Consider the following 12,534-nt stretch of genomic DNA (forward strand, 5'->3'; position numbering starts at 1 on the left):
TGTTGTGTGGTAGAAGCTCTGGAAAATTGAGGATTGTTTTCAATGAGGAAACCTGGTGAGGAAATTGTTCTACTGTGAATGGTAACAAATTAAAACTACAAATTAACATGAATCCACAGGAAATACTGAATATCACGTTAACTTCATCATTTAGCTAGAATTACTCCAAATAACAGTACAAACAGGACTATGACCACTACTATGCTTTTTGCTGTATCTTTAATACTAGGGATAAAAAATGGGTAATTTGGCTTTTGTGATATTTCCTCATAACATGAGCTACCTAAGTTTCTCCCTAAATTCATTTTTAAAAAGGCATTTTTATCTATTTGAACAAAATCTTATCTTTAAAAAATGGTTTTTCAAGAAATATCAGAGTTACAAGAATATTTCACAGTGTTGTTTTAATTATTAACCATTTACTTTTTTAGTTTCTACATTCTATTCATCACACATACTATTACTTCATTACAGGAATGGCTGTTCATTTTTGCAATGATAGATATTAAAGATGTAAGACACATCTTGCACTTTTTCTAATACATCTACAATTATGAACAAAAATATTTTGACACAAAATTTCAATGGGCTTGGTAGCCATATTTGCTAAACATAAAATTTTACTTAAGCTAAGTCTTTTTGCTTTGTTTTCCAACCTAAAAGCAAATGAGCACCACTATTCATAGCTACATAACTTATATAATAGCAAGACCAAAGAACATGTATCAATGTAATTATTTCTCCAAAATCAAAGTTGTACTTATTATTTCCCCATCTCTCTGTGTGTCTCTCTCTCAATATATATGAAGTCTGTCCAGAAAAAGTCCAGCCATTGTTAATATAATAAGAATGGTTTGCATGACATTGATAAAACCTGGCAGCCAAAGAGAGTGGACTAGAATGGGCATGCATGAACAATGATGACTTCACTGTACTAGTGAATGGGGAGAGTTGAGGCTGTTGAGTGAGCATGTGTACTCTGTGGCCATCCATTTAAAATGACTGAGTGAGCAGAGCAATGAATCTGCATCAAATTTTGCATTAAGCTTGAATATTCTTCTGTGGAAACTATTCAGATGATTCATAAGGCCACAGCTATGGTGATTGGCAGCTCCATTACTACAACATACCCGCTCATGCATCATGTCTCAGGCAGAGTTTTTCTGCAAAACATCAAATCACCCAGGTGACTCAACCCCCTTACTGCCAAGATTTGGCACCCTGTGATTTCTGGCTTTTCCCAAAACTAAAATCACCTTTAAAAGAAGAGATTTCAGATCATCAATGAAATTCAGGAAAATATGATGGGCAGCTGATGGCTATTAGGAGAGCTATGTGAGGTCCCAAGGTGCCTTCTTTGAAGGAGTTTGAGGTATCATTGTCCTATGTACAATGTTTCTTGTATCTTGTTTCTTCTTCAATAAATGTCTCTATTTTTCATATTACATGGTTAGATACCTTCTGGACAGATGATATCTCTAAAATTTATGCATATAAAGTTGTTCTCCTACTCAATAAACACTTCTTTTATTAATAAATGTTTTCTGACCATTCCATCAGGTAGCTTAAGTCTCATCAGTCTACAGTTCTTTAACTCCTGTCACTAATTATTTTAGTTATCTTGTGTACTCAGGCATTATTCTGCCTATTTGCCATTTTACTTAATGTACACATGCATAAATATGTATGTATATTTTCTGTAGTTACAGCCAATGATTTGCTTTAACTTTTATTGGTTTTTACTATGCATATAACTAAAGATTATATCATTACTAGGGTCTGCACCATTTGTTTTCACACTTCCATTATCAAAGTTAATTATTTATTTAAGTAAAAAGTCCTTTCCAATTACAGGCCTTGGTTAAAGGCAAGTGGTTAGAATTTCAGTCTTACATTTCACACCAGGAAGCCACATTACCACCTTTGATCTAGGTAGAAGGCCTTAATTAAAATAAATGTATTACAATAAAGGTGTTACAAGGCACAGTTAATAAATATGTTAATTGTTTTTTTCTTCGTTGTGGCTATGTGCAGCATTTGGTCTGTATTTGCAAAGCAGAGTTCTTAAGGTTTGAAGCTCCACCTTAATCTTGAAAAATCCACAGTTTCTATTCCAGTGTCTGAAATAGAGTAGGTACTCCTCAAAAGTTATTATTAAATTTTAATAATTCATTATATAAGTATAAAGACCTCTTATTTTCCTTATTAGAATATGAGCTTTGTAAAAACAATGGTCATGCTGTCTACTTCTTATTGCCTATACCACAGTGCTCTGCCGCGACCCGCGCAGCTCGATGTCGAAACCTAAGGTACCAGAGAGGAGGGCGACCTGGAGATTAAAAGAAAAACACAGACACAAGACACAAGATTAATGCAAAGCAGGGGTCAGGTGGTCCATTGCCCTCGGATGAACAGACAGTGACACGGGCCTGAGTCCACCAAGTTTATTTATAATGTTCCATTACATCAGCTACTGACATCAGCAGTCAGGAAGTAAATTAACAAGTGAAACTTCTAAGAAACGAAACTGATGAGAAACTCCTGAGAAAGCTGTAGGGAGAATGTTCTCAGATATCTTGCAAGTAGCTCCTGCTCTAATCTAATAGGATGTTCCCTGCTCCTGCTTTGTTTCCAGCCCCCACCACTCCAGCTTTCATTATCAAAAGGCTACATGTTGCAGACGTATTCAGTCAGGCAAGACCTTGCAAATACCTGATCTTCGCCAAGCAAGTTGGCCTTCCTTTGGTAACTTCAGCTTTCACCATCCCCTACACTGTTCATTTCCAATAAACAGATAACTGAATAATTTCAAAGAAAGTATGTTCTAATTGTATTTAGAGACATTTTAAATTAGGATCTTTAAAAGAAAAAATTAATAGAAAACAAAAGTACACACAATCAAACACAAAACTCTTGGTATAATTTAAATAGCTCAAAGTTCTATGGACATTTTTAGAGTTTTGCATAAATTTTTTTCATTAAAATCTATCTATTGAGTTGTTCCTGTAAACCAGAAATGGGAAGAAGGAGGATAAAGTGCCTGAAACTAAAGGATGTACAATTTAATACAGAGGCACTATACAATTATAATAGAATAATATAATTTCTACAGAGATGCTGAATGCATGATACATTGAGAGCATGTCGACAATTGTCTAAGTCTGCCACAATGGTTAGGCCAAGGTCAGAGAAGCATTCAGGGAATCAATGAGTAACGAAGAAGTCAAGGTTTATCTGCAAAACTGAGCTATTTTAGCCAAGAACTCTACCTACTTATTTACTTTCATTAACAATATCTAGTAGTGTTAGTCATGTAGTAGGCAGCAATAAATATTTATTAAATAAAAGCCTAATGAATCTATAATACAAATTTAGACAAAATACAGAATAAGTAAATAGGTTAGATACATTGATAAATCAGCGAACAGATTATATAAGAGCAACTTCAGTGAACAAGAAATGAAGTGGCTCCATTTTTGGAGCTCACTAGCTAAATGATAGAGAGGAGGCACTTGAAATAGAACAAGAAGGGAGAAGAAAGAGCTTGTGCCATTACAAATGTGGTCAAGAGAGCATGGCTCCTTTGGAAAAGTATGTAAAATTTAATATTTTGATAGTTCAAAGAAGAAATAGGAATGAGTTCATGTCACAGAAGGGAGGACCAGAACAAAAAGTGAATGAGAAGGAGGAGACTACAGTGAGAAAGACCAGAAACAAGATTTGCAACGGTCTAGAAAATAAGCGATACATTTCTAAACAACATTAATGACACTGGGCCAGGAGAGAAGCAGTTATTTGCAAGAAAGTATGGGTAGGATCAACACAACCCAGTAAGTACTGGATATAAGAAGTGGTGGTGGTGGGGGGATGAGTTTAGCATGATTCCCAGTTTTTCATTTAAGCAACTGGGTAGAGTTATTAACTGAGATGAAGAATATGGGAGAAATGTTAGGTTTGGGATGAATGATGCTAAATTTACTTTAGATTTGTTGAACTTGAAGCATGTTCCAGTTAATAAATTCTAATTAGCAGTTGATATATATTAATAGACTTAGAGTTAAAGATAGAAATGTAAGAGATAAAAACTGGGAGTTATGAGAATGTATGATGTGATCATTGACACCCTGGAAAATGTTGAACTTGCTTGAGATGAAAAAGAATCTCTTCCACCTCAGAAAAAAAAAAAAAAAAAAAAAGGCCAGAGAGAAATTCTATGTAAAATTAGCATTAGATGGTCTACAGAAGAAGAAAATCCAGTGGATCAAATAGGGAAACAACAGTCATAAGTGTAAGATAAAAGCAGAAGGTTGTAGTTAACAGGATCAAAAGTAAGAAAAAGTTTTAGAAAAGAAGAAATAGTAATGGCAATTACATACAGGAAGTAGGGAAAGATGAAGACTATGGACTGTGGCAATGCAACATCACAGGTGACCATAGTAAGAGCAACTTGGGTAGAAGAGAGAAGTGGCTGCATTTCAAGAGGCTGAAGGCTAAATAAGATGTAAGGAAGTAAAAGAAAAGTTGAATGCTTAACAATACAACATTATTGCAATACTGGTAATAATTCTCTCCTTGTCTATAAATAAAAGGCACACTCATGGATGAACAGACCAAATAATTATTTTGCCCATAAAAGCATGGCAAAAAAAATTTAATAAGGATAATGTAGAGCATTATTTATGGTAAATTCATAAAAATTATATAAAATATGGATCAAATATATGAAAGTTTACATTTTAATGTTATTAATATAGTATATAATATAAATGTAAAGTTTGAGGAATAATATTTAACTATACCTCATAATCTAAAGCTCTCATACATATATTTAATCTAATTCATTTCATGTCTTAAAGTGAAGGAGTAAAAAAGCAGCTATCATAACTATTAAGGCAAAATAGACATAAAAATATAACATGCACCCAAATAATTTAGAAAAGTTTATATAAGCAATTTTGAGAATTCAAGACAAACCTGGATTTTTTTTAACATAAACTTTTAAACAAATCACCAAGTGGCTCCATATTTAGGGTTTTTTATAATGTAATCAATGTTATATAATTAAAACAAGACATTTAAGTTATTTATTAAATATCACTTTTGGATGTTGATGGGCTAAGGGATTTCTTCTTATTAAAAAAAAAGCAGCCCTGAGTGTCTGTTCGTATGGCAGAGTAGGTAAATGTAGTACTTGCATCCTCCCACAATCACATCAAAATTACAGCTAAACTGCAGAACAGCCATCATTCAGGACCACCTGAAATCTGGCTGAACAAAAGTCCTATACCTAAGTATATAAAAAAGAAGTCACATCATGACTGATAAGACAGATGGAGACAGAGACCAGGTAGGTCCCACTCACTTATGTGGCAGATAAAAATCAGTAAGGATACCAGAGGTTACCCCTGACAAGTAAGGCATCCCAGTCCCACACTCATGCCCCTAGCCCCATGCTCCAGTGCCAGAAAGAGAAGTCACCAACATTTCTGGCTGTAACAACCAGTGGGGATTGTGGCTGAGTGAGAATAGGGCTTCTGGAATACTAGGTGGTCCTCTTAAAGGGGCAGCACACTGATTGGTGCACAGATTTAGTCAGATTTACTCCCTCTGAGCTCCAGCCATAGGGCAGCCATTGAAAGGCAAGTCAGTGACATAAGGGGAAGAACTAAATTGTCTGGCTTCAGGGAGAGGGCTGGAGGAGCAGCTTGCTCCAAGAAAGAAGAGCTGGCAAAAGTCACTGTTCCTTTCCTGAACCCTCCCCCTAAAGACCTGGAAGCAGGTTCCATAGATGAGAATCAATCAATATGTATATCAGTGTTAGCCCTGTCCTGCATATTCCCTGAGACTCTGCCCCACCAAATCTGCATGCCTACACTGACACTTCCCAGACTTTTCTATACAAATGACCTGTCTTGGCTTATGCTCCAGATACTTATAATCTCTGAAGGGTTCATAAACATCAGACAAGGAGTATCTCGTCTTGGCATGCCCCATACTTCTTGTTAAGTGGCCCAGGACTGGCACTAGCTACAGCCAGACTTGGTTTGCAGCTTGGCCCCTCCAAGCCTAGCACAAGTAGCAGCCATCTGCAAATCACTTTGTAGCTCATGCTGAGTAGCTCTGGGTGAGGCACAAGCAGCATCTGACACTGGCCTGCACTTCATGGGGTGCCCCAGAGACACTGAACCCAGCGAAGAGCTTCTGAACATGCTGGAGAACCAACTAAAAACCTCCAAGAGAAATACATTCGGACTTCCGGCCAAGATGGAGGCATAGACAGACATGCTGTGTCTCCCTCCACAACTAAGAAGGTATAGCACTACTTCAAAACTAGAAACAACCAGAAGTTCCAGAAAATCAAACTGCATGAAAGTCCAGCAAACAAAGATATAAAGAAGAAATACTCATCCAGACAGGTAGGAGGAGCAGAGCGGGGCAGAGAGGACATGGTATGGTGGTGGCAGCAGCAGCAGGCCAGCGGAAAGCGCAGTTAGACATTTTAAAAAGTCAGGAGGGACACCTGGGGAGCGTTCCCAGCTCCTCACGAGCCCCCGTAACTCACTGTCCAGGCACCGGGGAAAATCAAGCCTCATTGCTTTTGACTGTGCAAACCTGTAGGGGTTGGGACAGAGACAGAAACTGCTGGTCTCTCAGTAGAGTCTGCTTGTTTAATGGCCCCCCCTGGACCAAGAACATACGCAGACCCACCCACTGTGGGAACGACAGCCAGGGCAGCAGCTAGAGGGGTGCCAGTCCGGTGCAGAAGTGGGAGAAGTGCCTAGAAAAGGGGTGAGTGCTGAGCAAGCGCATTGTTCCTTCTCAGGCCCCTCCCCCACATACAGCACCAGAGCATGGTAAAACAGGTCGCCCGTTACTGACGAGTACCTAAGGCTCCGCCCTTTACAATGTAGTAGGAGCGACAGCTCTCCGTGGGACACAGAAGCAAATAAACACAGAAGATTTCTGGCCAAAATGGAGGCCTAGGCTGAAACGCTCCGTCTCCCTCCACAACTAAGAAGGAATACAACTACTGCAAAACCAGAAATAACCAGAAGTTCCAGAAAATAAGTAGAAGTCCAACGTATGAAGTTATAAAGAAGTGGTGCTCGTCCGGACAGGTAGGAAGAGAGAAGCTGGGGGAGGAGAGTTCAAGCTGTGCTGTCCACGGCAGCAACAGCAGTGAAGGAGGCAGGACAGCGGTAAGCACAGACACCCGTATTTAGGGGGAAGCAAGATGCGCCTGGGGAGCACCCCCAGCTGCAGACAAGACCTGTCAGCTTGTTATGGAAACAGGGGAGTCCAAAAATCCCCGGAGTTTGTGGCTGGGGGATGGGGAGAAGGAAGCAGCTTTCAGAATGCCTCTACATGCCCGAGGCTGGTGGCTGGTGTCTTTCATTATGCAAAATTGCTTGGATGCTTCTAAGGCCTCAGGTGGATGGGAGGAGTCTTGAACCAGGGGACGGTATGGAAAGCACACAGAGCCTACGTGGGGTTCTGTGAATGGTCAGAACTGTTGGAAACACCCACTGTGTCAGAGGACGCAGTCAGGGATATATAGACAGCTGCGAACACTTTAGGGGGGGCGGCGCGCTCTGGGGCTGTCTCCCTCACTGATGGGTGTTCGCATGGGTGCTCTGGGGAAGGAGAGGAGATCCACGCAGTTTACAGAAAGAAGACAGTTTGCAAGGAGGCTGAGAATCCCGGCGGTTTTGTATTGAGAGCTGAAGGACACCACAGCACAGAAAGGACCTCCCCAATCAGATTGAATGATTGGCAGCTGCTGGTAAAGCTGAACTGTGTTTGGGAAGTAGGGAAATGGTGTTTCTGACTTTCCTAAAACTGGCTGGGTTTGGTAGGGGGGAGGCAAGGATATGTGTAGCTGTTAAATAAACAATTTTCTTTTCACTCAGCTAAAGTATTAAGAGTTGTAATTCTGGCGGCGGGCAATCGGACGCCTAACTAAAGAGCCCGTGGGTTTGTTTTCAATTGGAGCAGCCCACGGGTTCTGTAACAAGCTTGGGATTCCAAAGCCGGGGAAGGCAGACCTCCATTGCCTTGGACTCTGAGGCCGAGAGGGGGTGGGGACAGAGAAGGAGACTCCCAGTCTCTCAGCAGAGAGTGAAGGGCAGGAATCCATCTTGGACTCCCACCCCCACAGAAAACACAACAGCGTGGTGATATGGGTTGCCCGGTTGTGACGATTGCACGGGGCTCTGCCCCCTATAGCATAGAAGGTGTGACAGCCCTGCCCAGGAAGCAAAGATAAACACAAAATTGTCAGGATGGCACAGATCATGCATGGCCCGGTGACACAGCTGACCAGACAGCAAATATCTAATCTAATGGCTCAGCAGATAGGAAATCTTTTTGAGGCTCAGGTCAGAGCTTTGCTTATAAAAATGCTTACAGACCTAACAGCAGATCTTAAACAAGATGGGGAAGGAATGAAGGCTAGACCTGCGGAAATGAACAAAAACATATATGAAACTAGTGGCGAGGGTGAGAAAATCAGGGATCAAATCAACAAATTAGAACATGGGGAAGGAACAAACAGTCAGCCAGTGCAGAAAGAGGAAATGAGAAGTGAGGAAAATGAGGAGAGGCTCAGAAACTTATTGGACAGCTATAAGCAGGCCAACATCAAAATCATAGGGTTGCCAGAAGGTAAAGAAGAACTAGAGATTGAAAAATTATGTGAAAAAATAATGAAGCAGAACTTCCCTAACTTGGGGAAGGAATTGACTTACAGGTCCAGGAAGCACAGAGAGTTCCAAATAAACTGGACTCAGGGAGAACCACACCAAGACATATTATAATCAAAATGTCAAAAATTAAGGATAAAGAGACAATCTTAAAAGCAGCAAGACAGAAGAAGAGAATTACGTACAAAGAGGTCCCAATAGGATTCTCAGCTGATTTCTCAAAAGAAACTGCAGGCAAGAAGGGACTGGCAAGAAATATTCAAAGTAATGAAAAGCAAAAACCTACAGCCATGATTACTCTATCCAGCGAAGCTGTCATTCAGAATAGAGGGTCAGAGAAAGTGCTTCCAGGACATAGTAAAACTGAAGGAGTTCATCAGATTCAAACCACTGTTATATGAAAGGTTAAAGGGACTTGTTTAGGAGAATGAAGATCAAGACTATGAACATTAAAATGAAAACTGTATCACAAGAACCAACAACAGAAGCTAGGGAATTGAAACAAAGGCAGACTAGGCAACGATAATGGGAAAAGAATTATAGCTTTGGGGAACATTTTGTGGGGAGGTCAGTGGGGAGGGGGAAGGGAGGAAGACAGGGAGATGGTGCAGGAATTAAAAAACATAGTAGGAGGGAGTGGAGTAGACAGGAAGATGTTGAGAAGAACTATATGCACAACCAATGGACATGGACTAAGGGGGTCAACAACTGGAAGGAGGGGGTCACTGGGTGGAGGAAAACAAAGGGTAAAGAAATTGGGACAACTGTAATGGCATAAACAATAAAGCATATTTTTTAAAAAATGAAAAAATATTACTACAAGAAGAAAAAAAAAGAAAAGAGAGAAATACACTCAAGTGGTTCCTGCACAGCAGGTCCTCTTCTATAGTCTCAGCCAGTACTCCAACCCAATTGGCCTAGTGGTAAATCCCTCTCATTGAAGTGACAACCCCAATCAAAACTCAACTACAACAGGAAAATTCACACAGCCCCCATGTGGGGTTTACCTGGAGTACCCAGTTCAGGCAGTTGGAGATGCTGTGCCACTGGGCCCTACAAGACATCTACTACATAAGACTAACACGATTGAGAGAAGTAGAAGCTCCACCTAATATATAGAAACAAACACAGGGAGACAACCAAAATGAGGAGACAAAAAACATATCCCAAATGAAAAGCAGAACGAAACTCCAGAAAAAAGAACCAAACAAAATGGAGACGAGCAATCTACCAGATTCAGAGTACAAATCACTGTTTAACAGGATGATCTATGAACATAGAGGAAGAGCAGAGAAACTTATCGAGAACTTCAACAAAGAGATAAGAAACATATAAATGGAGACAAAAAAAAAAGATTCAGTCAGATATAAGAAATATACTAACTGAAATGAAGAATACATTAGAAGGAATCAACATGGAGTAGAAGAAGTAGAGGATTAAATCAAAGATTTGGAAGTTCAAGAAGCAGAAAATGATCAGAATAGCAAAAGAAAAAATAATTTTTAAAAAATGAGTATAGTTTAAGGAGCCTCTGGGACAACTTCAACTACATCAACATTCACATCATAGGCACGTGGAAGGAGAAGAGAGAGAGCAAGAAATAAAAAACTTATATGAGGGGGAGGGAGGATGCTGGGCGGAGGGGAGCAAAGGGGAAAAAATTGGAACTATTGTAACAATGTAATCAATAAAATATACTTAAAAAAAACTTATGTGAAAAAATGACAAAAAACTTCCTTAACATGCTGAAGGAAATAGACACATAAGTTCAGGAAGTACAGAGAGTCCCAAAGAAGATAAACCTAAAGAGACCCACACTAAGAGATATCATAATTAAAATGCCAAATATTAAATACTAAGAGAATCTTAAAAGCTGCAAGCAGCTAGTTAACTACAAGGGAGCTCCCATAAGGCTGTAAGCTGACTTCTCAACAGACACTTTGCAGGCCAGAAGGGATTGGCATGAAATATAAAAATTATTAAAAGCAAGGACCTACAACCGAGATTACTCTACCCAGCAGTGCTATCATTTAGAATCAAAGGACAGATAAAGAGCTTCCCAGAAAAGAAAAAGCTAAAAGAGTTCATCACCACCAAACCAGTATTGTAGGAAATTTTAGTCTTCTTTGAAGAGAAGAAAAAAGATAAAAAATATAAAAAATAAAATGGCAATTAAAACACATATGTCTCAACAATTACTTTAAATGCAAACAGATTAAATGCTTCAATCAGAAGATATAATGTGGCTGAAAATAACAAAGCAAGATCTTTACATGTGCTGTCTACAAGAGACTTACTTCAGACAAAAGGCACACAGACTGAAAGTAAAGGGATGGGAAAAGATATTTCATGGAAATGAAAAAGAAAAAAAGAAAGTCGGGGAAGCAATACTTATACCAGACAAAATAGACTTTAAAACAAAGAGAAAAAGAATGACCTAGCAATTTAACTATTGGGTATATATCTGAAAAAACCCAAAATATTACATTGAAAAGACATCTACACTTCTATGTTCACTGCGGCATTATTTACAACAGCCAAGACATGGAAGCAACCTAAGTGTCCATCAGTAGATGAATGGATGAAGAACTGGTACATACATACAATGGAACATGACTCAGTCATAAGAAATAATAAAATCATGCCATCTGCAACAACATGAATAGACCAAGAGGATAGTGTGCTGAGTTAAATAAATCAGACCGAGAAAGACAAATGCTATATTATTTCATTTACATATGAAATCTAAAGTAAGTAAATAAACTAGTAAGCAAAATAGAAACAAACTCAGATGAAGAGGACATTTTGACAGTTTGACACATGGGAGAGAAGTTGGGGGGATGGATGAAAAAGGCGATGAAATTAAGAAATATAAATTGGTGCTTACAGAATAGTCATGGGGATGTTAAGTACATCATTACGGAATGTAGTCAATAATATTGTGATAACTATGTATGGTTTCAGATGATAGATTTATCAGAGTGATCACTTTGTATGTTATATAAATGTTTAATTACTGGGTTGTACACTTGAAACTAATCTAATATTGTGCATCACCTGTAACTAAAAATAAAAATATATACTTTGCAAAAAGCAAGCCTTAAATTTGTTAAACTACACCTAGAAAATGCGATTTTGCAGTGATTAGAACTTATCTGCCCTTTCTGAACTGGCTTTAAATCTTTGGGGAACTGTTCTTGTTAATCCTTAGAAAAATACGACTTTCTATGTAGAGGAAAACTTCTAAAGCCATAGGGCTTCTTGACTATCAGGTAAGTGCAACAGATAACTTTTTTCAGGAGTTATGCTTTCATAAATTATAAACATGGATTTTTATTTCCTCTAAAATGACAGCAATTTTTAAGAAGAGAAAATATTAGCAAAATGCCTTCAAGTTTTTTACATAGAATACTCTGAAAAATCTTTTAGAAATAGAACACATATATGATCTATACTTGAAAATAGAATATGATTTGCCTTGAATGATTGTGATGTGTTAAAATTAGAAACATATATTACTATTACACAGTATCTTCAGAGCACTACATTTATAGTGAATTTTCTAGGCTTTTAGCATGACCTTTCCACTAATTTGAAAGGTCAGTGTGATGCTATAATATTAGTTTTGCTAATGCATGAATGTAAGTCAGGAAAGAAATCCTCAGTTTCTACATCTCAATATAACTGTGGTTTTTCTACTAATCTGTGACTGTAACACTCATGAAGTCAAATGTTTTGTCTTTTTGAGAAAAGGGTCCATAAAGAAAAACATGCCAATTTTTTTAAATGAAAAAATAATTAAATTTTTGTATGAGAAAATGCAAAGGAAACA

The sequence above is a fragment of the Furipterus horrens genome, unplaced genomic scaffold (genome assembly GCF_987537825.1).
Source record: "Furipterus horrens unplaced genomic scaffold, mFurHor1.1.pri manual_scaffold_1, whole genome shotgun sequence".
Classification (NCBI taxonomy): domain Eukaryota; kingdom Metazoa; phylum Chordata; class Mammalia; order Chiroptera; family Furipteridae; genus Furipterus; species Furipterus horrens.